The 25000-nt window shown below is 42.1% G+C and overlaps 1 protein-coding gene and 1 long non-coding RNA gene across 2 annotated transcripts in view; one reads left to right on the top strand and one right to left on the bottom strand.

The window, feature by feature from the left end:
* LOC123515965 overlaps window positions 1–20333 on the bottom strand; it is a 192357-nt gene extending 172024 nt beyond the window's left edge. Inside the window, exon 1 of the long non-coding RNA XR_006678031.1 lies at window positions 20126–20333. This is a non-coding gene — a long non-coding RNA (uncharacterized LOC123515965). The remainder of the gene's footprint in view (window positions 1–20125) is intronic.
* The window catches only part of LOC123515963 (two pore potassium channel protein sup-9-like), a 502009-nt gene that overhangs the window by 169672 nt on the left and 307337 nt on the right, over window positions 1–25000 (top strand). The gene's annotated exons all lie outside the window — the stretch shown is intronic.

Below are 25000 nucleotides of genomic sequence, written 5' to 3'. Positions count from 1 at the left end.
CTTCTGTTTGTTTTGTGACACCCTTTGTTTGTGTCTTGAAACCTTTGTTCGTATTCTGATTTTTTTTTCTTATTATGAAACGCTCAGATCACATTTTGCATAATTATCTTAATATCCTAGATCGTTTGGATCGTATTCTGAGACAGTTCTTTCATTAGGACAATTGATAAGGGTCACAAAGATTACCAGTTTGGTTCTCATTAGTGTTTTGTTTATTGGTGGTACATAATTCGAGTTAAAGATATCACAAAGTTAATGCCAGTACTCTTGAACATCGCAGTACTTTCCAATAAAGCTTGCTAGATATGGAAGAGATGAAACGTTAGGGGAAGTGGAGCTAACAAAAAAAAAAAAAAACATGAACAATATTCTTCTTTGCTTTTCCCTGTTTAAGGCTCTGCCTCGTATTTTCCTTCTGGTAACTGAATTAACTCTATATTGAAGTGTCGGGTGTTCTCTGTTATTCAAGCAGCCACAGAAGAACGTTGATTTTCTTCATTATTTATCTCTTCATGGCTCATTAATTCATCAAGCTAAAAAATGACCATCAGATTACACATTTCAGTCGGTCTTTATCATAAGAAATAAACGTTATATTTTTCTTTCCTCTTCTGTTTTATATATCTACAAATTCTATCAAACCAAAAATTCTGTCCATAAACCGATTCTAACACCTTGTCGAGTGCTGTGGTGTCTCTCAATAAAAGATTAGGAAAATACCATCTTCTCCCTATTTGTCCTCTTTATCTGTTCCCTTTGAACTTCCTATTGGTGGCGGTGAAGACGGGAGGTGATCAGGCTGGGCGTAAAAGGAAAGTTGTGCGGGGAATTTACAACCTTTGTGATGCTGCTCCTGAGTCACTCCGCGCCAAGATACGACCCTCAGATGATTACCGAGCGAGCGTGGGTTTGGGTCCGAAAAATGAGGGTGATACATATCCTTGCCTGCAGATGTGTGTTTTGTATCGCCAAGAGGATGTAGACGCTGTGCCGAGAGGATGTGGACGCTTCGTAAACAAGTGATATGGACAATAATGGCTTAGATAACGGGATGACATGAAAAAGTGGATGTGCTAGTGAATGGGATTGTGGTAGTGATGAAACGCAGGATGTATTACTTTATTTTTCTAGTGTTTCGACATCCGTCTTCCTCAACGAGCACCTCAAAGGAAGAGTACCTGAGGCGAAGACTACTGTCGAAACTTTATGAAAATAGAACGTTGCCATATATAACTTGTGATGCAGCCACCTTTGATCCTTTGAGTACCGTGACGCGTTTCCATATTCATTCTTGTTCCTATTTGGTGATTTTAGACGGTTTTAGAAACTCATGTAGGGAATTAAAATAGTGAAGACTGTGGCCATTGATCTTCTGACCTCCATATATCCTTCCTAATGTCAATAGAATGGTCTAATCGTACATAAATCTCAAGGTAAAAATGTGTCACAGTACTGATGGGGTTAAACATTACACAGGGCAGAAATGGCAAAATATACTCTTTTATCCACTTTTTTTCTTATAGACACTTATAAAAGATTCCATATATTGATTTAGTGATAAGAATTATTGTTTACTGATAAAAGAAAGATTAAAATAATATATAATTCATAAAGTAAAGAAGGAAAAATTTATAGAGATACGCAAGTGGTTAGGGACGCCAGGATGAGAAGAAGGAAAGAAAAGGCCTGGGGGGTGTCTTCGAGGAGGAGGAGGAGGAGGAGGAGGAGGAGGAGGAGGAGGAGGAGGAGGAGGGGGAAGAGGAGAAGGAAAAGGAGGAGCAGGTGGAGGGGAAGTGTGGCGTGAGGAGGATAAGAAGCAACATCACAGGTACGAGGAGATAGAAAAGAAGGTGAAAGAAGATAGAAAGATAAAAACAGAAGGAAGGGAGGGATGAAGGAAAGGAGGGGAGGAAGGAGTCGAGATCAGTGAGGCGAATTAAGGACGACAAATGATAAGAAGCAAGGAAGGAAGGGAGGAATGAAGGAAAAAAGAATGGAGGAAAGAGAGGGAGAGAGATTTGTCAGTAAACTGGGAGAGAGATGGTGAGTTGAAAGAAAAGAATGAGAGGGAATGTCAGCTTGTCAGGAGTTTCTTTTCATTAACGACCACTAGAAAATAAAGGAATAAATAAATAAATAAATAAAAAATAAAGAGATAAGAACAGATTTGCTCAGAGTTCAAAATATACAAATAGATAAAATAAATAAAGGCATTTTTTTTATTATTCTCCCATAAAATTTTCAAACTTTGTAGTATTATGCTCTCTCTCTCTCTCTCTCTCTCTCTCTCTCTCTCTCTACTCCTGTCACTCATCACTAAACGGCTGTATCTTACTCTGCATTCCTTCTATAAACACTCAAATCCATTGCACCAAATTTCTGTAATATACAATTTTTTTCATCTGGCATCGTAATTCTGCACTTAAACCTCTCCGTCCTTTACTCTCCTCGCCACGTGGCTGTATATTCCCCGTGCATTTCTTTCTTCCATCTCTCTTTCGCTCCCTTCCTCCATTCTCGGGTGTCAGGTATAAACTACTTCATTTCCGGATCAGGGGAAGCGGGAGGAGCTGGTGAGTACGAAGAGGCAGGGTAGGAAGTGTCTCTCGGGTCTCCTCGTGGGTGCCTTAGAATCTTAATCTCCTATGTGGCAAGATTGTGGTCGTCTGCCTCGCGCTGCTGGGAGGCTACACTGGTGACGGTGAAGGATCGAAAGGAGCGAGAGAAAGTGTGTGTGTGTGTGTGTGTGTGAGAGAGAGAGAGAGAGAGAGAGAGAGAGAGAGAGAGAGAGAGAGAGAGAGAGAGAGAGAGAGAGAGAGAGAGAGAGAGAGAGAGAGAGAGAGAGAAGTAAAAATCTGATATGTTGATTTTTTGTATGAGGAACACGAGGAGGAGATGTATAATGGACGCATGTGTGATTCTTTTGTTTGTGTACACTTAACATACTCGTACATGACGATGGTTTTGTTATTGTTTATGATTAGCAGCGTGAAAGCCAGCTCACTGTCCATCTGTCGTGAAAAATTTAGGATAAACATCTCCTCAACCACATCTATACGAATCTTTCAAGGAAGCACCAAAACCAAAACCAGTTGTACAAATCTTATGTGGATATACCGACTCGGCTTAATAGGAAAGTGGAGAGCCGGAAATGAGGGAGTGAGAAGCGAGGCACCCAAAACGAGGGCCACTTTCTTTGTCATTATTGGCACTCAGGACTTCCCGACGCCGATATTGCCAAGTAAATCCCCTCATGGCTTTCTGGGACGCGCGGGATATTGTGACCCAGCCCGGAAAGCCTCCATCACCACTCTCACACGCTCAGACTTCCATTGGTTGCTTACTTGAGAGGTGTCAGCACGGGTAGACACTCAGACAGACGTAAAATGTTACTACTGTATAGCTACTTCTGCTACTAATACTGCTACTACTATTGTTTATTTCTGACTACTGGCGCTTTATACTCCTGCTGCTGCTGCTGTTGCTACTACTACTACTGCTGCTACTACTACTACTACTACTACTACTACTACTACTACTACTGCTACTACTACTACTACTACTACTACTACTACTACTACTACTACCCAAACCAAACAAACCTCAAGTAAGCTACAATAACCTAATCTAAAGGATTCCAAAAAATAACAAGAACTATTACTACTACTACTACTATTACTATTACTACTACTACTACTACTACTACTACTACTACTACTACTACTACTACTACTACTACTACTACTACTACTACTACTACTACTACTACTACTACTACTACTACTGTCACTATTACCACCACCACCACCAACACCACCACCACCACCGATACCAGCGTTAACACTACTCATAGTCACAAAAGAAATGCAGAAGCTTCGAGTGCAGTTGTGGCTTGCCGCGGCCAGGACACGCGAAACCTGCATCTAACGAGCCAATTAAATCAAATTACAAGGGACCTCCAACTGCCGGGACGCTCAGGATTTGCGGGTTTGTGAGGAGCGGCGGCACCTCTCGCTAACACCCCATGAAAGAAAAATAGCTAAAATAAAATCCACTCCGCGTAACAGCCAAATAAAAACAAATAAGCGAAGGATTGAGAAATTTAAAACGAGACAAAAAAGAAGAAGAAGAAAGAAATAAGGCAAGACGGGAATCATAACAGAACTACACATGGAAACAAATCTACCAATAGACAAAAATCCACGCCACGCCAAATAAAAGCAAAAAAGTGAAGGAGTGAGGAGGTAAAAGCAAGATATTAAAGAAAACGAGGCGAGGCGGAGACGTAACAGCAAATCGATCAGCAGGAACACCATCAACCGCACATCCTACTCTAAACTAGAGCCATTAATTTGATCGGAAAAAAAAGAAAGAAAAAATAAGAAAGGAAAGAAGATCGTAAGGAAAGACGGATGACGAAGAGACAACGAGAGAGAGAGAGAGAGAGAGAGAGAGAGAGAGAGAGAGAGAGAGAGAGAGAGAGAGAGAGAGAGAGAGAGAAAGAGAGAAAAAAAAGAAAAGAAAAATGAATCACAAAGCCAGGGAAAGAAAATTATGAAAAGGAAGGATAATCAGCTGAAAAAATGCATAGTCCCTTCTGAAAAAATTTTGGTGAGAGATGATGGGAGATGACACCGCAGCCTCGCCCTTAGTCTTTAGCACCACGAGGGACCGGCGTGGATGCTGCCAGACGCCATCCTCACAAACTTTGCTCCTTCATCAGTTACTTCTGCAGAGGCGGATCTCGTGGATAAGGGTTAGAAGGGTGAGAAGAAAGAAGAGGAAGAGAAAGAAGAAGGAAGGAAAAGGTTAAAAAGAGAGAGATTTAAAGAGGATACGTCGACGAAAAGAATAAAAGGAGCAAATCACAACAAAGGATGGAAAAGAGAAATAAAGGACATAGGTAGATAAGGAGAAACAAGGAGAGGATGGTGAAAAGGAGTCGAATGAGTAGGAAAAGGACGAGAGGATAGATGAACAAGGAAGAAGAACAGGATGGATAATGAGGAGGAGAAGCAAAGTAAGACGAGAAGGAAGAGTAGGAAGAAAATGATGAAAGACTAAGAGAAGAATGAAGAGAAACACGAAGGAGTAGGAGTAGGAAGAAGAAGAAGGACCAGAAACACAATAAATATGATGACAAGAAGAGGAAGATGAAATGAAATTGGAAGAAGGGGATGAGAGAATGCGAAGGCGTTGTCAAGGGAGGAAGAGGAGGAAGAGGAGGAAGAGGAGGAGGTAGCTGCATCATACTTATTAATAAAATGAAATCAGATGCAATTACGTATGCAAATGGCGCGTCACAAGTGTCTAAATATATCCTCGTCAGCCAGCCTTTGCATTTGGTGAGCTGCAATAATTCCTCGGCGCGTGTGTGTGATGAAAAATGTTGGAAAAAAAATGAACCGAAAGTAAAAGGAGAGAATATAAATAAATAGATAATGAGAGGAAGGAAGACGTTATTGAACAAAATCAAGCCACTTTCAGCCACCACCTGGAAAAAAAATAAAGTTATAATCCGCACCTCGAGAGAGAGAGAGAGAGAGAGAGAGAGAGAGAGAGAGAGAGAGAGAGAGAGAGAGAGAGAGAGAGAGAGAGAGAGAGAGAGAGAGAGAGAGAGAGAGAGAGAGAGAGAGAGAGAGAGAGAGAGAGAGAGAGAGAGAGAGAGAGAGAGATGGAGGGAAGGAGATTTTTAGCCTCACCTCTGTTCAAATTAAAATAATACAACCGAAGGAGACTTTTAAAACTCTTCCCGAAGGACACAAGAGATAACTCCTCCTCCTCCTCCTCCTCCTCCTCCTCCTCCTCCTCCTTCTCTTCCTCCTCTCTCTCTCTGGAGACAAACACACCGCCTTGTACCGTACCAGCAGTCCTCATCTCACACAGTCCCTTGATAATGAAAAACTTTGCACCATTAAACCTTTCACGTCTCCGCAATGTTTCCCATGATGACCTGCTGCTAAAACGTAATTATGTAACCAAGAAAAGGCCAAATGAAGGGACTCTACAACATTACTCCTTTTCCCCACCTAGGCAACTTTTCTCATGATGTTGTTCAAGGTTGTATAAAGCTTTCTGTACTAGTCTTTTCAAACTGCTATAATATCATGAGGAAAAAATGACTTTAGATGATGTTATTATATATTTTTCCTGTAGACAGTCCTTCCCATGATGACTTGCAAACTTTTTATATGCTTGCTTTTGTAAGTAGTTTTATTTATGTAACGTGGAAAGGACTTAGTACCATTAGATTTTTTTTGTGGCAGTTTTTTTTCTTTTCTTTTCTGCGTGATAACTTATTTTATGTTTGTGTTTTTATTAGTCATTTGAATAGTTAGGTAGAGTAGAAAAGATTAAATTGGCTTTATGTATTTTCTCTTGCTCTCTCCGGAAAGAAATAATAAAACGAGATGAAAAGTAAAAAAAAGAAAATACTGGCCATTGATACAAGAAGAATGAAATGCAAAAGGAAAAAAAATGGAGTCTCAACTAAGCAAACATAAAGAAACTTATAATTAAAAACGGAAAAATGGAGGAAACTGGAGATGAAATATAAACCGAGACAAGACCAAGAATCAAAGTTTGGTAATAAAAAAAAAAAAAATGATAGGTACCTTTAAAGAAGAATGTGAAGTAGATAAGTGAATACCTCTCCCACTTTTTTTTCATCCATACCACCACCACCACCACCATACCACCATACCACCACCTCCACCACCACCACCACCACCACCACCATCCCACCACCACAGCAGCGGGCCACGTCAGTCAAACCAAATCACCAATAAAGTGAAGTGTCAAGTCAAACTATTTCCTCGGAAGTAAACGCTTGGTGTGTCAAAAATAAATCAATATCCAATCTGCCTGCCACCATCCCCTCCCTCCATCACTCCCCCCTGCCTCTTCCTCTCCCATTCTCTCCCATCCCTCCTTCCGTCTCTCATCACTCACTCCACGTAGGAAAACAATTTAAATTTAATATTTGAGAAATATTATCAAGACTGAGAAAATACGTTGCCGCCGCCTCGGGGATCAAGAGCTTTACAGATGGTGAGAGAGAGAGAGAGAGAGAGAGAGAGAGAGAGAGAGAGAGAGAGAGAGAGAGAGAGAGAGAGAGAGAGAGAGAGAGAGAGAGAGAGAGAGAGAGAGAGAGAGAGAGAGAGAGAGAGAGAGAGAGTGTGTGTGTGTGTGTGTGTGTGTGTGTGTGTGTGTGTGTGTGTGTGTGTGTGTGTGTGTGTGTGTGTGTGTGCGGGCGCGCTTACATGCATCGATACCTCCGCATCTGAGCAGGCCAACAAAATCAAAGGAAACGAAGCACCAGAACGAAAAGAAAAGAAAAAAAAATGAAAGAAAACTGAAAAAAAACAAATAACGTTTACTTTTCTTCCCTTTCTTCTCTTTCTTACACACAAAAAAGTAAAAAAAAATTAAACCCGTCCAAAAGAAAGAAAAAAAAAAGAGTTGAATGAAAACATCAAAAGAACAAAAGAAAAAATGCATTGGAGCAGAAGACTTGTTTCCTTTCCTTACTTTTTCGAGGCTTAAAAAAAAAAAAAAAGAATAGAAAGAATAAAATGAACTTTTCACCAACGCGGAGTAAAGATCGACCTGAAAGGCAAGAGAGAGAGAGAGAGAGAGAGAGAGAGAGAGAGAGAGAGAGAGAGAGAGAGAGAGAGAGAGAGAACAAAACAGTGAGTGATTAATTGATTATTTGATTAAAGCTGTGGAGAATCTAGGTCATATGGTATTGGAGGAAAAGAGACAAAAGGCATTAAACATTGCATGAAAGGCGTCTATTTCCTGTGACTCGGCTTCCCAAATAAAAGTAGAAGAGAGAGAGAGAGAGAGATCAATGCTAACTAAAAACAGATACATCGATTTCTTATTCTTCCTGTGAAATAAAAGACCTGAGGTATTTTCTTTTATTCTCGTGTATTTACTGAGAAGCAGGTGTGATGGAGAGCAGAGGCGGATAAAAACGTACTTATAGGAACATTAGGCGTACAGGGAGGTGAAGAAGTCAATAAGCCTAAACGTACCACCTTTACTGAGAAGCAGGTGTGATGGAGAGCAGAGGCGGTTCAGATTGATATAAAAGCGTACTTATAGGAACATTAGGCGCATTGGGGAGGTGAAGGAAGCCAAGCCTACACGTGCAACCTCCGACACAAAACCCATGGCAGTCTATCAACCGTATCCATACATTTCCCATTATTTCAAAGCTCTCTGTTGACTCCTCGCAGAAAACGTGATTACCGCATCAATTTCACTGATCGACTACCTACTCTATGCGAGAACCTATTTCACCTTGCCTTCTTTTCAAATATAGCTATACTAAGGTAGAAAAAATGTAAAAGAACAAAAAAAAAAAGAGACAACTAAAACTCAAGTACTTTCAAAACAAATCATGGAATATTTCAACATTTTTCCTGGATTAACTTAAATTTTGTGCTTCAATTAGTAAATAGATGAAAACCTACAGAAAAACAGAGAGAGAGAGAGAGAGAGAGAGAGAGAGAGAGAGAGAGAGAGAGAGAGAGAGAGAGAGAGAGAGAGAGAGAGAATGAAAGGTGAAAGCAGGGCCGAAAGAAGAGAGCTTACCAACCAGTCTTATGAAATATGGAATGCCACAGACTGGGATTCAGCACAATATGTTGGGAAGGTCTAGCGATTAGTGGAACAGGGAAGGATTTGGACACTGGCTCTCGATTCAAGGAACAATTATTAGAGAGAGAGAGAGAGAGAGAGAGAGAGAGAGAGAGAGAGAGAGAGAGAGAGAGAGAGAGAGAGAGAGAGAGAGAGAGAGAGAGAGAGAGAGAGAGAGAGAGAGAGAGAGAGAGAGAGAGAGAGAGAGAGAGAGAGAGAGAGAGAGAGAGAGAGAGAGAGAGAGTACATATTCTTAGTACACTCATTTCCCAAGCAATGTTAATTTTCTACTACAAACAAGCATTCAGTCCATACTTAGATTTATACCTCCATATATAATAGGTAATTTATGAAAAGAAGTTTGCCTCCATGAAATTTCAAGATTACTACAGCAACTCTTGACACGTCTTAGGAAGCTTTCAAATACTCGTATCTAGACGTATAAGGAAGACAATAGTGGCTCGTGGAGGGAGGTCATTGAGGGAGCAATACTAGTTTTTAAAGGTATTTTTGTCCACAAGGCTACAAATAACATACCATAGAGGCAAAGGTGTGAACAAGTAGAACAGGAAATCATGAGGTGTGAATAATGGGTGACTGATGAAAATTGCTCTTTTTTTTTCTTATTTATACCATGTGGGCTTTTCAAGGAGATTAATGGGCTAAAGGGGATACTTTTCGGGGTTCTCCTATCTCAGAGCCCATCCGCTAGGAGACCGTTGCCCTGAGTGAGGAAACCCAACCTACACTCGGACCGTGGACAGGATTCGAACCCGTGCGCTTGGAGATCCCTCGGACCCCAAAGCAAGCATGGTTCCACTCTTCTGGGAGTCACAAAAACACACTTTACATTTTCAAATTCTGCGTTCTGTTAGTGAAGGATGAGACACAACTTGATCGCTTTGTCCAATTTTCAGGCATAATGGTGTACCGGTACTAAGTCTAACTGCTCTGTTACTGACACTCTTATTCTACTCTATTAAGTGCGCGTGTCATGTTCCGCGGCTGGCTGTTCTCTTCAAAATAACGTTGGTATCATTAGTGGTTTCTATTTCAGTGAGTGTCTGGAATAGTGCTGAGCTGGCGTACCTGGCGGCTCTTCTGTTCCCCACATATTAGCTTTAATGCGAGGACTGGAATAAAATAATAATAACAAGAAAAAAAAGGACACAATAATAATCATGCCTCGAGCTTGTTAATTAACGTATATATTTCCATTAGCGTTTATATTGATACCTTCCCGGGGCGATGCAGGAAATAGAAGAGATATATTGCAGTAAGTGATGAATTATCTGCTTGTATATAATATGATCGTTGAAAATACTTGTACTTAATCGTTTCAGTACAATGACGCATTTCCATATTCATTCTGCTTTACTATCTGGTGATTTTATACAGTTTCAGAAACTTATGTGGGGGATCCCATTTGTCAAGGCTCTGGCCATTAATCTTCTGACCTTCATAGCCCCTTTCTAATGTCAATAAATTGGTCTTATTCACAAATCTTAAGGTAAAAAGCTGTACCAATACTAAAGGGGTTAAACTTCACTTACGTTACCGGTCACGAGTTTACTGACCCCCAGCGGCCACAGAGTAGACGAGAACGTGCATACAAAAACAAATCCCGAGCAAGGTAAACTAATACTCCACCTTGCTTTGCCCCGCTCACTAATTGAAATAATGTTAACGCCACACGCTTCCTGTTCTGATGCGAAAATTAAAACTCTGTACCAGAAATTAATAATATACTGAATGTAGGCAGGCAGACAGGCTGGTTGGTAGTTGGGTAGGTAGGCAGGTTGGCAGGCTGGTGTACGTGTGTTGCCGCAGCAGGAACGACGAATCCGGCAGTTTTCATTATTCAGCTAAAATGTTCCAATGATAATACCTCAAAAAAATAATAAATAAAAAGTTGCACTAATTATAATCTGACGCAAGCCACGAATATAAAGTGAAGGCAGGAACACAAAAACACACCTGAGGGACACGTGGAGGGCGGGAAGTCTTCATCAGCGACTGTCCATTTTGTGCGTTTCCTTTTATATGACGCAGGTGAGACGAGGAGGCGGGTGGTCCAGACGGTGGTGGAGCGAGGCAGACTGGGAGGACTGGGAGAATGACGAACAAAGACCTTAAAAAACGGAACAATCCATTCCTGCCTTCAGGGGATAGGACAGAGTGAGGGCGACGAGGAGCAGGAATACCGACCAGGCCGCGGCAGCTCCATTGCAATCTGGAGGGATGAGCCCAACTCGTGCCACAATAACAGACTCAGCCACTGAAAGACCTCCTCCTCTTCCTCCTTTTCCTCCTTCTCTTCTTCCTCCCAACATCACCGATTTCACTTCCTGCCGCCGCCTCCCCGCCCGGACAGCTGAGAAATAAAGTGAAAGAATGTACTGAACTCTCTTGGCGGTAAGACGCGCTGCTGATTCTTGGAGTGAACTTCAAACTGTAGTCTTGGTCCTTGCCTTGGCTTGCCGAGGCTTACGTGGAGGGAGAGCACCGGAAGGGGGTCGTTTGACGGGATTTTGCTTAGATTTTTCCTTTTAACTTTGAGTAGTGGAGGTACGTAGACGCGCACACACACACACACACACACACACACACACACACACACACACACACACACACACACACACACACACACACTCTCTCTCTCTCTCTCTCTCTCTCTCTCTCTCTCTCTCTCTCTCTCAAACATACACACATACGCACACAAACGCACACAGCTCTATATATTCCCCTCGAACAATAAAACAAGTTAAAAAAATACCCAGAGGGAGAAAAAAATAGAATTAAATAAAACTCCAATACATGTTTTATATATCCCTCACTCTCCCTTTCTTCTTGTCTGCCTCGGTGCCTTTGCTATTCCCTTTTTGTTTATTGTCTGTCTATCTGTCTGTCTGTCTGCCCGTCTTTCTGTCCGTCTTTCTGTCTGATTGTCTGTCTGTCTGTCTCTCTCTCTCTCTCTGTCTCTGTCTCTCTCTGTGTGTGTGTGTGTGTGTGTCTGTCTTTCCTTTTTTAGCTTCCTTCATCTCCACATTTCCATCATAAGCAACGGAAGTCCGAAGCTTTTGTCAACAGCCAGTTTTAATCTCCGTCGGACCTGCTGCTGCTTCATCTTCCTCCAGCGTCCTCTCGCCCTCCTTTCTCCTTCCTGGCCTCCTCTGATGATGTGATGTTACCTTTACACTTTTTTCCTTAACATCTTCCTCTTTTTCTTGCGAAATTTTTCTCGGCATTCTTTTATTTCTATGCATCCTCCTCGCTTTTTTTTTTTTTTTCAAGCATCTACGTATATTTCTTTTATTAGTATCTTCCTCTTCCTTTATTATTTTTATTAGATTGTTTCCCCATCATCTTCTTCTTTTCCAGCACCTTTCATTGCATCATTCTTTTTCAATCATCTTTGTTGAATTTTATGTCAATTTCTTCCGATTTTTTTTCCCACAACGTTTTCGTCAAAAGTAGTTTTATTGTTTACATTAATATTTTTCCTAATTATTTTCTCCTTATGTGCCTTTGCAACTATATATTCGTGCCAGTTTATAGCAGAAATATAGAAAAGAAACAAAAAAATTCTTGTCTGGGTCTTACCAACAAAGAATACAAGGATGCGTAACCAAATAAAGACATAGACACAAAGAAATGAATAGATAAAGCAGAGCAATATAATACAAACATACTACGAAGGCCAACCATTATTACTAATATGTGTTGCTGACGGCTCTTGCATTAACTCTTTATTTTGACTCCTCTCGATGAATGTAGCTAATAACACCGTGTGGGGAAGACAAAGAAGCCAGAAACCATGCCTAAACACATCCCGGACACAGCCAGACAACAGCTAAGCCATTTCAATTCTTGTCGATGATGTTAACTAATAATGACGTAGAGGGAAAATTATAAAGACGCCAGAACCAAGCCTGAACACGTCCCGGAAACAGCCAGACAACCACCAAACATACGTTCATTACGCAAACTTTCTACAAAATACTATCGAACTTTAATCCGATGAATCCAGTGAGACTGTGAATAAAAACGAAAATGGAAAAAGAAAAACTGATAGAAAAAAAAAACCACGCAAAAAAAAAAAAATAAATAAAATAAATAAAATAATTAAGGCCTCACTACCATTTTTTTTTTTTTTAGGGGACGGCGGACGAACAAATAACTTCTGAATTAAACTGTAGGTGTACGAACACGCTTACACATAGAAACAGACACACACATACACACACACACACACACACACACACACACACACACACACACGAGGGGATAAAAAGACTGGAATGGAGGAGTGAATAAAAGAAATTAATAAATAGGCAGAAGGAAAAAAAAAATAAATCGGACACAAAGTAACACAAAGAAAGGACAAACAACATACACATAGTTCCATGCAGGACTGACTATGGCGACTACACTACATCACGTAACATAAACACATAAAACAAAACAAAGCAAATAAAACATGAAAACTTCTTATTAGAAAAGAAAAAGAAAAGATATAGCGTAAGGAGATGAAAAATGAAGGAAAGAAAGACGAAAGAAAGGAAGGAAAGAAGGAAGGAACGAGAGAAGGACACTGAAGGATGTGGAGGTGGAGGAAAGGTGGAGGAAGGAGAAGGAGAGGTGGCAATCACTCTTGTGGTACGAAAGACGAATAACCTGACGAGGGAATGGACACGAACGACCATTAACCATTAAGCAGTGATGGGCGAAGAGAAGACTCCATTACCACTGTATATTGAGAAGTTAGAGCGAGCTATAGGGAACCAAGGAGGAGAAAAATGAGAGAGAGAGAGAGAGAGAGAGAGAGAGAGAGAGAGAGAGAGAGAGAGAGAGAGAGAGAGAGAGAGAGAGAGAGAGAGAGAGAGAGAGAGAGAGAGAGAGAGAGAGAGAGAGAGAGAGAATCAAAGCGTTGACAGTATACTAATGGACACACAGTACACTAACACACACACACACACACACACACACACACACACACACACACACACACACACACACACACACACACACACACACGAGGTAAAGTAGAAAAAGAAAAATGGGAACACGAAAAATAAGAATCTGGCAGGAAGTTAAGGAAGGAAGAGGAGGAGGAGGAGGAGGAGGAGGAGGAGGAGGAGGAGGAGGAGGAGGAGGAGGAGGAGGAGGAGGAGGAGGAGGAGGAGGAGGAGGAGGAGGAGGAGTGAGCCAAGTGGTTATTAGGAGGGGGAGGGAGGCGGGGAAGTAGCAAGGGGGCAATTATAGACGAATCGATCATCTCTCACTCTATTGGAAATCGAGTCCAGAATCCTCGTCACGTGTTTAGGGAGGACGGGACTTGGGGGAGGCTTGAGGTTAAGGTGGAGGTGGACAGGGATACTGGGAGAAAAGGGGGGTTTGGGAGAGACAGGGGAAAGGGTGTAAGAGAGAAACAGTGGAAAGGGTGTAAGAGGGAGACAGAGGAAAGGTGGGATAAAATTGGGTAAATGAGAAGGTTCTAAGATATCTGGAGACAGGCATGGAAAACGAGTCAAGGAAAGGAGGGAGGGGCTGAGGTGGAAAGAAATTGTATCTATGTGGGTGAGTGGATCAGTGTCACAGGGAACGGGCCACTGAAGGATGTATTGGTAGTTGCATGGTAGCTATTTTTGGTGGCAATACAAGGCAAGAGTGGAAAGGAAACTAGGCAGAGATATGAAACGTACGTAAGTGTCAGGGGAATATATATATGTTTGTTAGAGGATATAGAAACTTGTGGTGGGGTGATGATTTCGTTAGGCATTGCAGTGGTGGAAATTGTTAAGGATGCCCAATTAAAAAAAATAAAATATAGAAAACGAAAAAAATAAGAAGTAGAAAGAAAAGCAGATACAAAATGAAATATGTAAGTCACTGCTCAATAGAAATAGGCATACAATTCTTACATATCTCTACCAATAACTAGAAAAAAAATAACAAGAGCCAATAAAACCATAAGGAAAACAACATAAAAAAAATAAAGGAGGAAATGGGAAATCCTTATATGATATTTAGGATTTGATTAACACATTTTTGCTTCACGGTCCCAGCGCCTCCGCCTGTGCTAAGAACCAATATTACGGTGTGACATTCAGCTTTGAATATTAAATTTCTAATTATACGATCAGATTTACTGGAATTCACTTCATCGCATTCCATTTTCTTTAGCTCAGCCAAATTGTATATAGATAAATTCAAAGGGAAAGGATTTTATTAACGTTTGCTCTGGAAATAATAATACAGAGGTGGAGGAAGAGGAAGGGGGAGGGGAAAGAGAAGAAAAGGAAGAAGAAAAAGAAGTAGAAGAAGAAAAAAAAAGAAAAACAAGAAAAGAAGAAATGAAGAAGAAGAAATGAAGAAGAAGAAAAGAAGAAAAGAGAAAATGGAAATGAAAATAGAAAAAAATATGGAAAAACAGGAAAAGGAGGATTGTAAAGCAGAGAGAAAGAGAGAGAGAGAGAGAGAGAGAGAGAGAGAGAGAGAGAGAGAGAGAGAGAGAGAGAGAGAGAGAGAGAGAGAGAGAGAGTGTGTGTGTGTGTGTATGTAAGAACGAAAAGAAAAAGAATGCATTTCAACACCAAACAACAACACAACAGTCACCGCAAGTAACAGCACTCCAGACAGTAAAGGAAAGCCTGGAACTCATTTATCTTTGTGATTATATGAAGGTAAGGGAAGGAAACGTGTTTGGGAGATTAGTCGGGCACACGGGGGTAGGTGGACGCTGCCTTAACCTCATCAGTTTTTTCTTACCCTTCATCGCAGCTTGAAGAGGATGGGACTGCAGGGGAAGGGCAGGAGGAGGGGAGGTGGTGGTGGGGGAGGAGCAAGGCAAAGGTTCATGGAAGACTTCGCACATCGACTTATTATTGCCTGGTATTTGCTCCTGATGAGGTGATGTTGCAGCACACACACACACACACACACACACACACACACACGACACCCGGAATTTTCCCATCTAATTGAATGTTTACACCGACCTTTGCAATTTTCACTACACTGTAATGTTAAATGAAGATGTTAGATAGCAGGATTTATTCAGGGTGTCTTGCAAATATGAGAAAGAAATAGCAAGGATATCATAGAAAAAAACAACTTATATTATGCCAGATGAATATCAATATCTTTACTTCCTCTATAATGAAAAAAAAAGTAGAGGAAAGAAAGAAAGAAAAGGTAATAAATACACGGGAAGGAAATGAAAGGTAAGGAAGGGAGGAGAATAAAGGGAAGGGGATAGAAGGTAGCGAGTACAAAGCAAGTGCAGGAGCGGAGAGAGGGAGGAAGGGAGGGGAAGGAATGGCGGTAAAAGAAAGAGGAAGGAAAGGATTTGGGAGGGATTGGAGGGAGCATTCCATTACCAGCAAAAAAAAAAAAAAGAAAAAAGTGAATAAGGGTGTTTTCGCTACAAAAATATATGGAGTTTTCTACAGTTGTTCTAATTACTCGCATGTGTCATTGAGGTGCGCGATGGAAGGAAGGGCGGCGACGGGAAGGCAAAGAACCCTGGATAACACCAGTCAGGCGAACAGGTATATGGCGATGAAGGTTCAAAGCCACTTGACTACTATGCTACTTATTTAACAGGAATCAATCACTCTTAGCAGTACTTCCGTGGCTGAGATTAAACTATAGACAAGTTTCTTTTCACTGTTCCATTACGTTGCTACCTAAGGCGTCTTTCAAATATATATGTACACATGATGTTTCTTTTTATTGAGTTTAAGGGGAACCATAGTAGGCAATTCAATCAAAAGAAAACCGTGAGTGACGTGCTTAAAACAAGACCATAAAAGGGCTGTCCAGGTAACATATTAGTTTTCCCATTATGGACAAAACAAAGAAAATGTATAACGAAAACGGACGATGAAACACTGAAACACTATTGAGACGTCTCATGTGATACATCGAGCGCTTGGACGCAGGTTAATTAATGCCACAAACCGATGTAAACTTCCATTGCATAACAAAAAATAAATTTCTTTTTTCGTTTTTCGTTTTCAGGTGTAGCAATTATGCAATTTGCATTTTTCAGTTCTATGATTGCATGGACGCTGATAAACTGTTGACTTGTTCGTTCGTCCCACGCACAAGGGCATAATAGTTCAGATCCTGCACTTTTCCTAAATTCTAACTCGAACTCCTAATCTATCGACAATCTTCTTAGAAAACACGAAAGCAAATGCAGTAATGTGTTCAGAGGACTTCACATCAACAAAGAAAAGGATAAACAATCAAAATGGGTTTAAAAATGTTGCTCGACTCATATCATGACTCCAAAATGCTCGTCATTTCTCTTCTTTTTCCTCTCACTGTCAAATTCTCGCTTATCCATATCCAGTGCGATCTAACTTCTCTCACTTCCACTATTCCACTCCTCATCTCTCCATATGAAAGACAATTCAACTTTCTTTTCACACCATCGCACCTCCACAACACTTAATATCCACGACCAACAAGCTCGAATATCCTCTTCACTACCACCACTGTATCTTACTTTATCTAGCGCAGCACTGAACGCAATGAAATAACCATAGGGTACATTGTGGTCTTCCTTTATCAGTTAGCTATTGATGGTACACTGCATTATTGAGAGCCTGATATTGGTGTTTAGTGGCCACATTAACTTGCGCTGGGAAGTGGCTTGTTTCGTTCTCCTCTTCTAGGTATCTTGTGAAGCCAAACCAGAGATGCGTGTGTTTGGTATCTTCAGTAGTTGGAGGCCGTTAGCTTTGAGTTTGAGTACCACTGATTTCCTGTAGTTTAGTGTTGTGTATCCGCTTGAATGCTGCTGAGGCAAAAACATCGATATACTATGAAGTACAATACAGTATTGGGAATGTGATGGCATGCGGCACAGAGGTAACGATGGAAAGAAATGTTATCAGATTTGTACGTTAATGACTAATACTTTTGTTTCTGCTGCTTTTCTGTCATTATTTATGCTACTACAGTCTATTTTTCAATGAAGACGAGGACAAAATCGTTCCTTAATAAGATCCTTCTTAACCTTCTCTCTCTCTCTCTCTCTCTCTCTCTCTCTCTCTCTCTCTCTCTCTCTCTCTCTCTCTCTCTCTCTCTCTCTCTCTCTCTCTCTCTCTCTCTCTCTCTCTCTCTCTCTTCACACCGATATCGACTAGCTACTCTCCCTTCACCTGGTTACGCTAACATTCCCATTAGGAATCCTGTGTCACCGCTGATCCCCACATACGGACAAGCTGATGTCACAGTCACATTAGTCCCAAGGTTATTCACTTCGCACGCATCTCAAAGTATTTTCTTTTGACTAGTAACATTAACCTGAAGAAATCTTTGCAACTGGCGCCCTCATGAATGTTTGAAAAAATGCATCTGCCTCTGCATTACCACACTTGAAGGACGCCATTCCTTCATGAAGTGACTCAATTCCCTCTCCCCCTTTCCGTCCACGCATCTTCCCTGGTCACCACGTGCATGAAGACCGCGGCTCCTCTAGTGGCAGCGGGATCGCGATGCAATGGAGCTGTGTTGCGCCAGCTGCACATTACAGCGAACATTGGATTAATATCTATTAAGGTTATTTTATCAAAATTATTAGTTTATCATTCTCATATGGCATGTGTATACAGGTATTTAGTCTGGCTTATCAGCTGAAATTAATTGACGTTCACTGCAATCCAGTGGGCGAGTGCAGATCGCCAGTTTGACACTTTTTATGAAATCAATACAAATGGATGAGCATAAATATTTAAACGTCATGCGACAAAATCATGCAGTGCTGCTCATGAAAATTGAAATTTAAGCACTTGAGAGCCTCGGCCTTGCAGGGAAGCTTCTTTGGTTCTGACTGGCGGCATGGGGACTGGAGGAAGAGGAGGAGGGGGAAGGGGTATGGGGCTCTTCCCTAGCGGTCAGCGTTGAGCAATTGACAGTTAATGGAAAACATGACAACCCTGACGAAGCAGGAATATTGTGAGAGAATGCTTCACACAAGTCACATAGGATTTGGACACCCTGTCTGAGGTGACAGTAAAATCAATAAGGACAGTCAGTGGAGGCTAAAAGCCGGCCAGCCTGGCGGAGGGCGGCGCCCTTTACAATTCTTCTCAATTTTCTTAGGAATAAACCAGAAAACCTTATTTCAAACCCTCGATTTTAGTTAATGATTCCAATTACTGATAGGCTATGAACACTACAAAAGGTCTGGGTACGAATTTCTCCCCTGTTTTTCCCAATCGATCTTAATGCATCATCGTTAGTCCATCATTGTATCGATATAGTGATACACATTTCCGCTCCAGTCCAACGCCCTCACGCCGCGTTCTGGTTGTGAATCTGGCAGCTGACCCCACGTAGCTTTACTTAAAGGACTTGCCAGTGAATAAAAGGTTAAGTAATTGCCAATCTAAGCGATGCAATTATTCTATGTCCAGGGAAGGGAAGGTACAATCCCACGCAAACTATAAATGGTCGAGAAAACTCACATGAAAACACTCATGGCGGAGACAGGGCTGGTCAACGAGGCGGCTAAAACCCACGTCATACTCATATTACTGCGTTCCGAGGCTTCGGTATTCATGACGCGAGGCTGGCGAATCGACCACTCTCCCCCACACGCGTTGCCACAGGCTGATTGTGTCCCTTGCTGAGCCTCGCCTTCCCTGAGTGGCTGTGATGGCGGTACATGTAGACTGTTGTTGAAGTACTTATGTGTATAGCTGGCATGATGCAAATGGGGAAACCCTAAAAATATGAAGTTCTTGATCCTTTCCCCCCACCATCCCTTCCCTAACCGGCCATCACCCTCTCTCTCTCTCTCTCTCTCTCTCTCTCTCTCTCTCTCTCTCTCTCTCTCATACACAGACAATTATGCATCTTATATCAGTAGTATGTTAATACAATTATTCAGACGCACACAACAAAGTGTATTAATCCGCGGAACATGACATTAGTTTAAAGCAAACCTTGAGCGACGTGAAACTTTGGTGAGAGGTGAGGGTACGCGGCGTGTGGAGTGCCTAAGTGGGTACAGTAATATCATCCTGAGGTGGTGCGGACACGAGTAAAGGAAGGGTTGAGAGGAGGTAGTGAGTAAAAAGTACAATACAATTAAAGCGGTGAGCAGGTGTGTGTGGCAGACCGCTTGGATAAAGTTGAGACAAGAGTAAGGGACGATGAGAGGCAGTTGCGAGGGAAGGGAAGGTGAAAGTCCTTTGTCCACAGAAAGGAATAAACATAGGACTGGTCTCTATCGACTCCATTGCAGGTTCAGACAGAGCCATACCTAGACGTGCTCAAGTTCACGCTACACAGCCATAACCAAGTGTCAGTGTCTTTACTCTGGGAAAATTGATTTGGGACTAGAGCGAGAGCAAAGGGGAGGGTGTGAGTGGCGGCTACGTTGCCACAGTTTACAGCAGAGGATTCACATTAAAGTTCTTAAGATCTGTAAAAAAAGTTTCATGCAAGCCTCACTCACCATACTTCGGCGGCAGCGGAAAAGCGGTAACTGTCCACTAAGCAACCATCACTACGCTTCATCACTCCTGACTCCGCTTCTACGTTCAGCAGAAGGAAGCTAATGTGTCTCACAAGCTTCCTTCGTTCAAAACCATTATTGTCACTCGATCTTTTGTGGTCAATATGAGTCACACACACAAACACAAATATATACCTGTCCTCTACCCCCTTGCTGGCTGGTGACTGAAAGTGTGCAGCTGGGGAGAGAGTTGCGGTACCCCAGTGCACGAGCCAATCACACGCGTCTACATCCTTACGTCATCTGAGGTTATTCATTCTTGCGTTCTCAGGATGCCACGACGAACTGCTGTAAGTCACAAAAATTAATCAAGTTTTATTTGCGGAAGAATAGGTACATGTTCTTATCATCTAAATATTTCATTATATATTGCACACTTGTCATGGTTGTTATCATGTAAGAGCATGGGAAAATGAGAAACTGCCAGAAGCCGTTAGACACACGGGTGGCGTCGTCAGTGACCACTGACCAGTCTACCTTTTTTTTCCCAGCTATCATTATCATCCATAACTTTGTCCTATGTTTTGAAGCTCCCTAATTACTGAACACTAACATTTATATATCTTTTATTCAATATACACGGTACACTTTTATAATCAAACTGACAACATATACAGTCATCAGTACTGCCAACACCAGGTGGTACGTAGCATGTGCTCACCTTGCAGGATGAAGCGTTGGTTTGTGCTCGTGTACGCCATGGCAACTTGCACTAAATTACCACTACCACCACCCAAAACAACATCAGCAACCAGTACTTATTCTACACAGCAACTACTACCACTGTTATCACAAAATTTATTGCTGCTACTGTCTTCTTCCTCCTATTAGAAGTGATGAACACCCTGGAGCCGCGACGCCTTGTTCTGAGTGCCTCGGCGTGACTCCTGCGGAAGGCGGTGCCCTCGCTGTGAAGGGAGGCAGAGGAAGAAAGGGAAAACACTACTTTTCCAAAACTGATTATTTTTATTTTCGTCTTACTTCCATCTGAGTCACCTTACAAGAGTATAAAGGCTTAGTACAAATAAAATTATAGACCGAAAGCTTGTCTTGGCAGGAACTGGTCAACTTAGTTTAGCTTAGGTCGCTATGGCAGATGTGGTATCCATGAGGTAGTGATCATATACAACACGTGACCAAGACAAAATAATATCTTTATCAATACCCTGACGTCACTGAAGGTTATTGCCGATGTTAGGACGTCACCGAATTATCACTCATGATGAAATATCAATAAATTAAGTACCTTATGATAGGTCATGAGAAAGGCCGAGGACCTGTTCTCATGAAGGATCGCTGACTACCTTCCGTAACGTCGCACACGCACACGTGAGGTCCGCAGTGGTCTGGCAGTGACGGGGTGAGGTTGCCTCCCTTCCTTGGCAGGGCGACATCTCATTATAATTATTGTGAAACACTATCACACGCTTTCAACCATTAACTGTAATCGTTTGTTTTAGTTCGTGACGCGCATGTTATGTATCTGTTACCGTTGCGCAACAGTCAGGAGTGGGGGCGCCTTGCTACTCTGGTCTATGAGGGACGCAGTACAGAACAACATTACTATTGTACACAAGCTATTAGTCTCTCAGTCCGTGCTTTGCAGCTGCCACCATATTCCAGCAATATGCCCACCAATATTACAAGGACTCCAACATCAGAAGCAGTGACTGGCACGGCAGTTTCCAATCTGGTAACTAAATTAGAAGAGTAATCGAGCAGTCCTGGCCTTACCCTTGCCAGAGCCACAAGAGGCTGAGGATGCCAGTGGCAGTGGGACGAGCCCACGGATCAGGTCACCAGTCAGTATTGCGCCTCCTGATATTGAGAAAATTGTAAAATTAAGTGTTTCTCCGAGCTCTCGAGGGCATAGCGGGGCGGCAGTGGAGAGAGGCGGGAGGGAAGAGTCACATGGGTAAACCAATCTATCAGTTATTCTTGGAGGGTGATATTTCGAACATGTAAGGCCAATTGAGTCAATTGTCTTATTACGAGGAACAGAAATGCTATATTCCTCAGTTCAGCACTAAAAATCTTACGTTCTAGTGAGGAAGTGGTCGTCTGCTGAGAAAGCTAATATATAGACAATTTCCTGCCCTCACTCACTCACTCAGCTCACTTACTCACACATTCATGGATTAATTCACCAGTAAAGACTTACCATAAAATCCTATGGAAATAAAAAATCATTGAAAGTAAAGCACACACACACACACACACACACACACACACACACACACACACACACACACACACACTAAAATAATGAGACAAATCGCTACGTCGTTTCCTGCGGAGGCTTAGATAACACTGTAATGACTTACTTTTAAGATGTTCATCTTATTTACGAGGATGCAATAGCACTTTTCACTTATATCACGTAGTATCCAATGTCTGTGATTTTAGAGAGAGAGAAAGAGAGACCGACATGAAACAGGGAAGTCAGTTTCTAGTCCTGTTTTATCTCCTAGTCTTTTATCATCTCTTATCCCAGGCAGCACGACGAGTAGTCACAGGCATTGCTCCATCATAACCTCCCGCGGTCTGTGCGGCGGCATGCTGGCACCCGCATCATCCGCACCACACCATCTTGAATCGTGTGTCAGTGCCTCTACTCGGCACGTGACGACTCTACCCAGATACCAGAGCTGTTTATCAGATCGCCACGGGACTATAGGAATGTCATCATGGTGAATAACGGAAAACTTAATGAACATAAGGAAAATAAGGAAAAATAACTAGCAGCATACCAGTTATACCTTAGAACGTTGACTATAATGAAATGTACTACCCTGCCTAATTAGAAACGTGAAATAGTAACAATGATATATATATATATATATATATATATATATATATATATATATATATATATATATATATATATATATATATGAGAGCTTGTAAACCATTACAAAATTAGGTGGTATTACTCATTACTTCCATAGTTAATTAATTCCAGTGTTCTAGTTTCTCCACCATCGCTGTGTTCATTGTTCATTCATCTCTCTATGACTACATGGATGTATTATGTTAATTTTTTCCTCAGCAGTCAACTGTGTGACTTGATAGAGACACAGATTCGTTGCTTCGGAACGATCTGAAATACCGCGCTCCACCAATCGAACCACCTTTAAGCGTGTTGTGCAATTCCTCACCGTGGTGGCGGGGCAGGATGCCGTAACAAGAGCAGTGATTATCCACAGGACGTGAAATTGAAAACTGACGCAAAAAATGTAATGCTAGAATCCGATAGAAAGAGTAAAGTGTTGATGTCGCGCGACCTTCAGCTGAGGCAATTGCGAGTCAGTGGCGTGTTGGGTCCGCGCGCCACTCTTGCAAACTTGTTAACTGTGGCCAGCGGCGGAAGCTGAATGGGTCTGGCTTCAATTTATTATTTGCTGCCTCTGGAAAACATGGACACAAAAATCTTGAGATATTCTGGGTAAGGGTGAGGGAGAAGCTATCAAAAGAAGATGTAACGAATAACACCAGGTTTGTACAGACTCTTCCTCCTTGCTTTTAATCATTTCCTGCAGCTTTTTTCCCAGAAATCTAAATTTTTTTTTCCCTTTACACTTAAAAGAGACCAGGGGCAAAGTAACTTCGATCTCGAGACCATTCCTCTTGCTCAAGGCGGGAAATTCGTGGTAACACAACTTGAAATTGCCATTTGTTAATAATGAGGCCAGGTGACGAGGACGCCTGACAAGTGAAGACACGATAGTTGGGTGCGCAAGGCTGTGTGGGCGTCGAGGAGCCGAGATAATGAATGAGTCAGTGCGGGGGAGGAGAGGGACACGAGCGGGGGACACAGCCAGCGAGACACTACTGAGAGGAAGGCCAGCGATGAAACATACATGTAAGCACCAACACAGGAATGGACACAATGAAGGGGGAGGCACCGTGGCATGCACCAACACTGGGTTTACTAGCTTTTTGTGGTCATGGGCAGGCAATGTACGGTAATGGTAACACAAACATGATAACACAGTGCTGTCTTCTCTGAATAAGTGGCAGTAAGTGGGATAGAATACAGACTGACGCTACATCTACTCCACCCGCCTCCACTGCCCACCTCCACTACTCTTGATAGGGACGAGTGGCTTTACGATGATTAAGAACAGTACAGCTGAAGTCAGAGGGTCTACTAATGGTTTGGGTTCTGATTGCCTTAAGGGGGAGGACTGTCGTAGATGCACCTGTACTTAGCATGTCCAGTGCACGAGTGAGGCAGGAGGCGGGTGAGACACAAATGACGTATGAGTTACTTAAAAATATCACAATAAGCCTCTCCCTGGCTCCTCTATTCGGCAGCACGTGGGGTGGTGGAGGAAGGGAAGAGACTGGTGGCCGCGACGTCTATTTTCATCCACTTATTTTTTCCCCTCGGTAACTCCTTTCGTCCGGCGTACTCAGCGGGGTTCAGTGGTTCTGGAGGTAGTCTAGGGCGGCACCCAGCGCCCAGCCAACTCGAAAACCTGGATCTTATCACACACCTGCAAAGAGGTCAAGATTATTAAACCCTCTTGGCTCAGGATTTGCTGGGAAATTCTCCTCATGAGGTGCTCCTTCCAGGCTGGGCATTAATCAGGAGAAAAAAATATATGCGGCAAATAAGTTCAGGGAATATATTTAATGCAGCCATGACGAGAGAGAGAGAGAGAGAGAGAGAGAGAGAGAGAGAGAGAGAGAGAGAGAGAGAGAGAGAGAGAGCGAGAGAGAGAGACGAGGGAGACAGACTGACAAACAAACACACATGCAAACAGGAAACAAGTCATAAATCCAAACATACACACACACACACACACACAC

The sequence above is a fragment of the Portunus trituberculatus genome, chromosome 40 (genome assembly GCF_017591435.1).
Source record: "Portunus trituberculatus isolate SZX2019 chromosome 40, ASM1759143v1, whole genome shotgun sequence".
NCBI classification, from domain to species: Eukaryota; Metazoa; Arthropoda; class Malacostraca; order Decapoda; family Portunidae; genus Portunus; species Portunus trituberculatus.
This window is presented reverse-complemented; position numbering and strand designations above follow the sequence as displayed.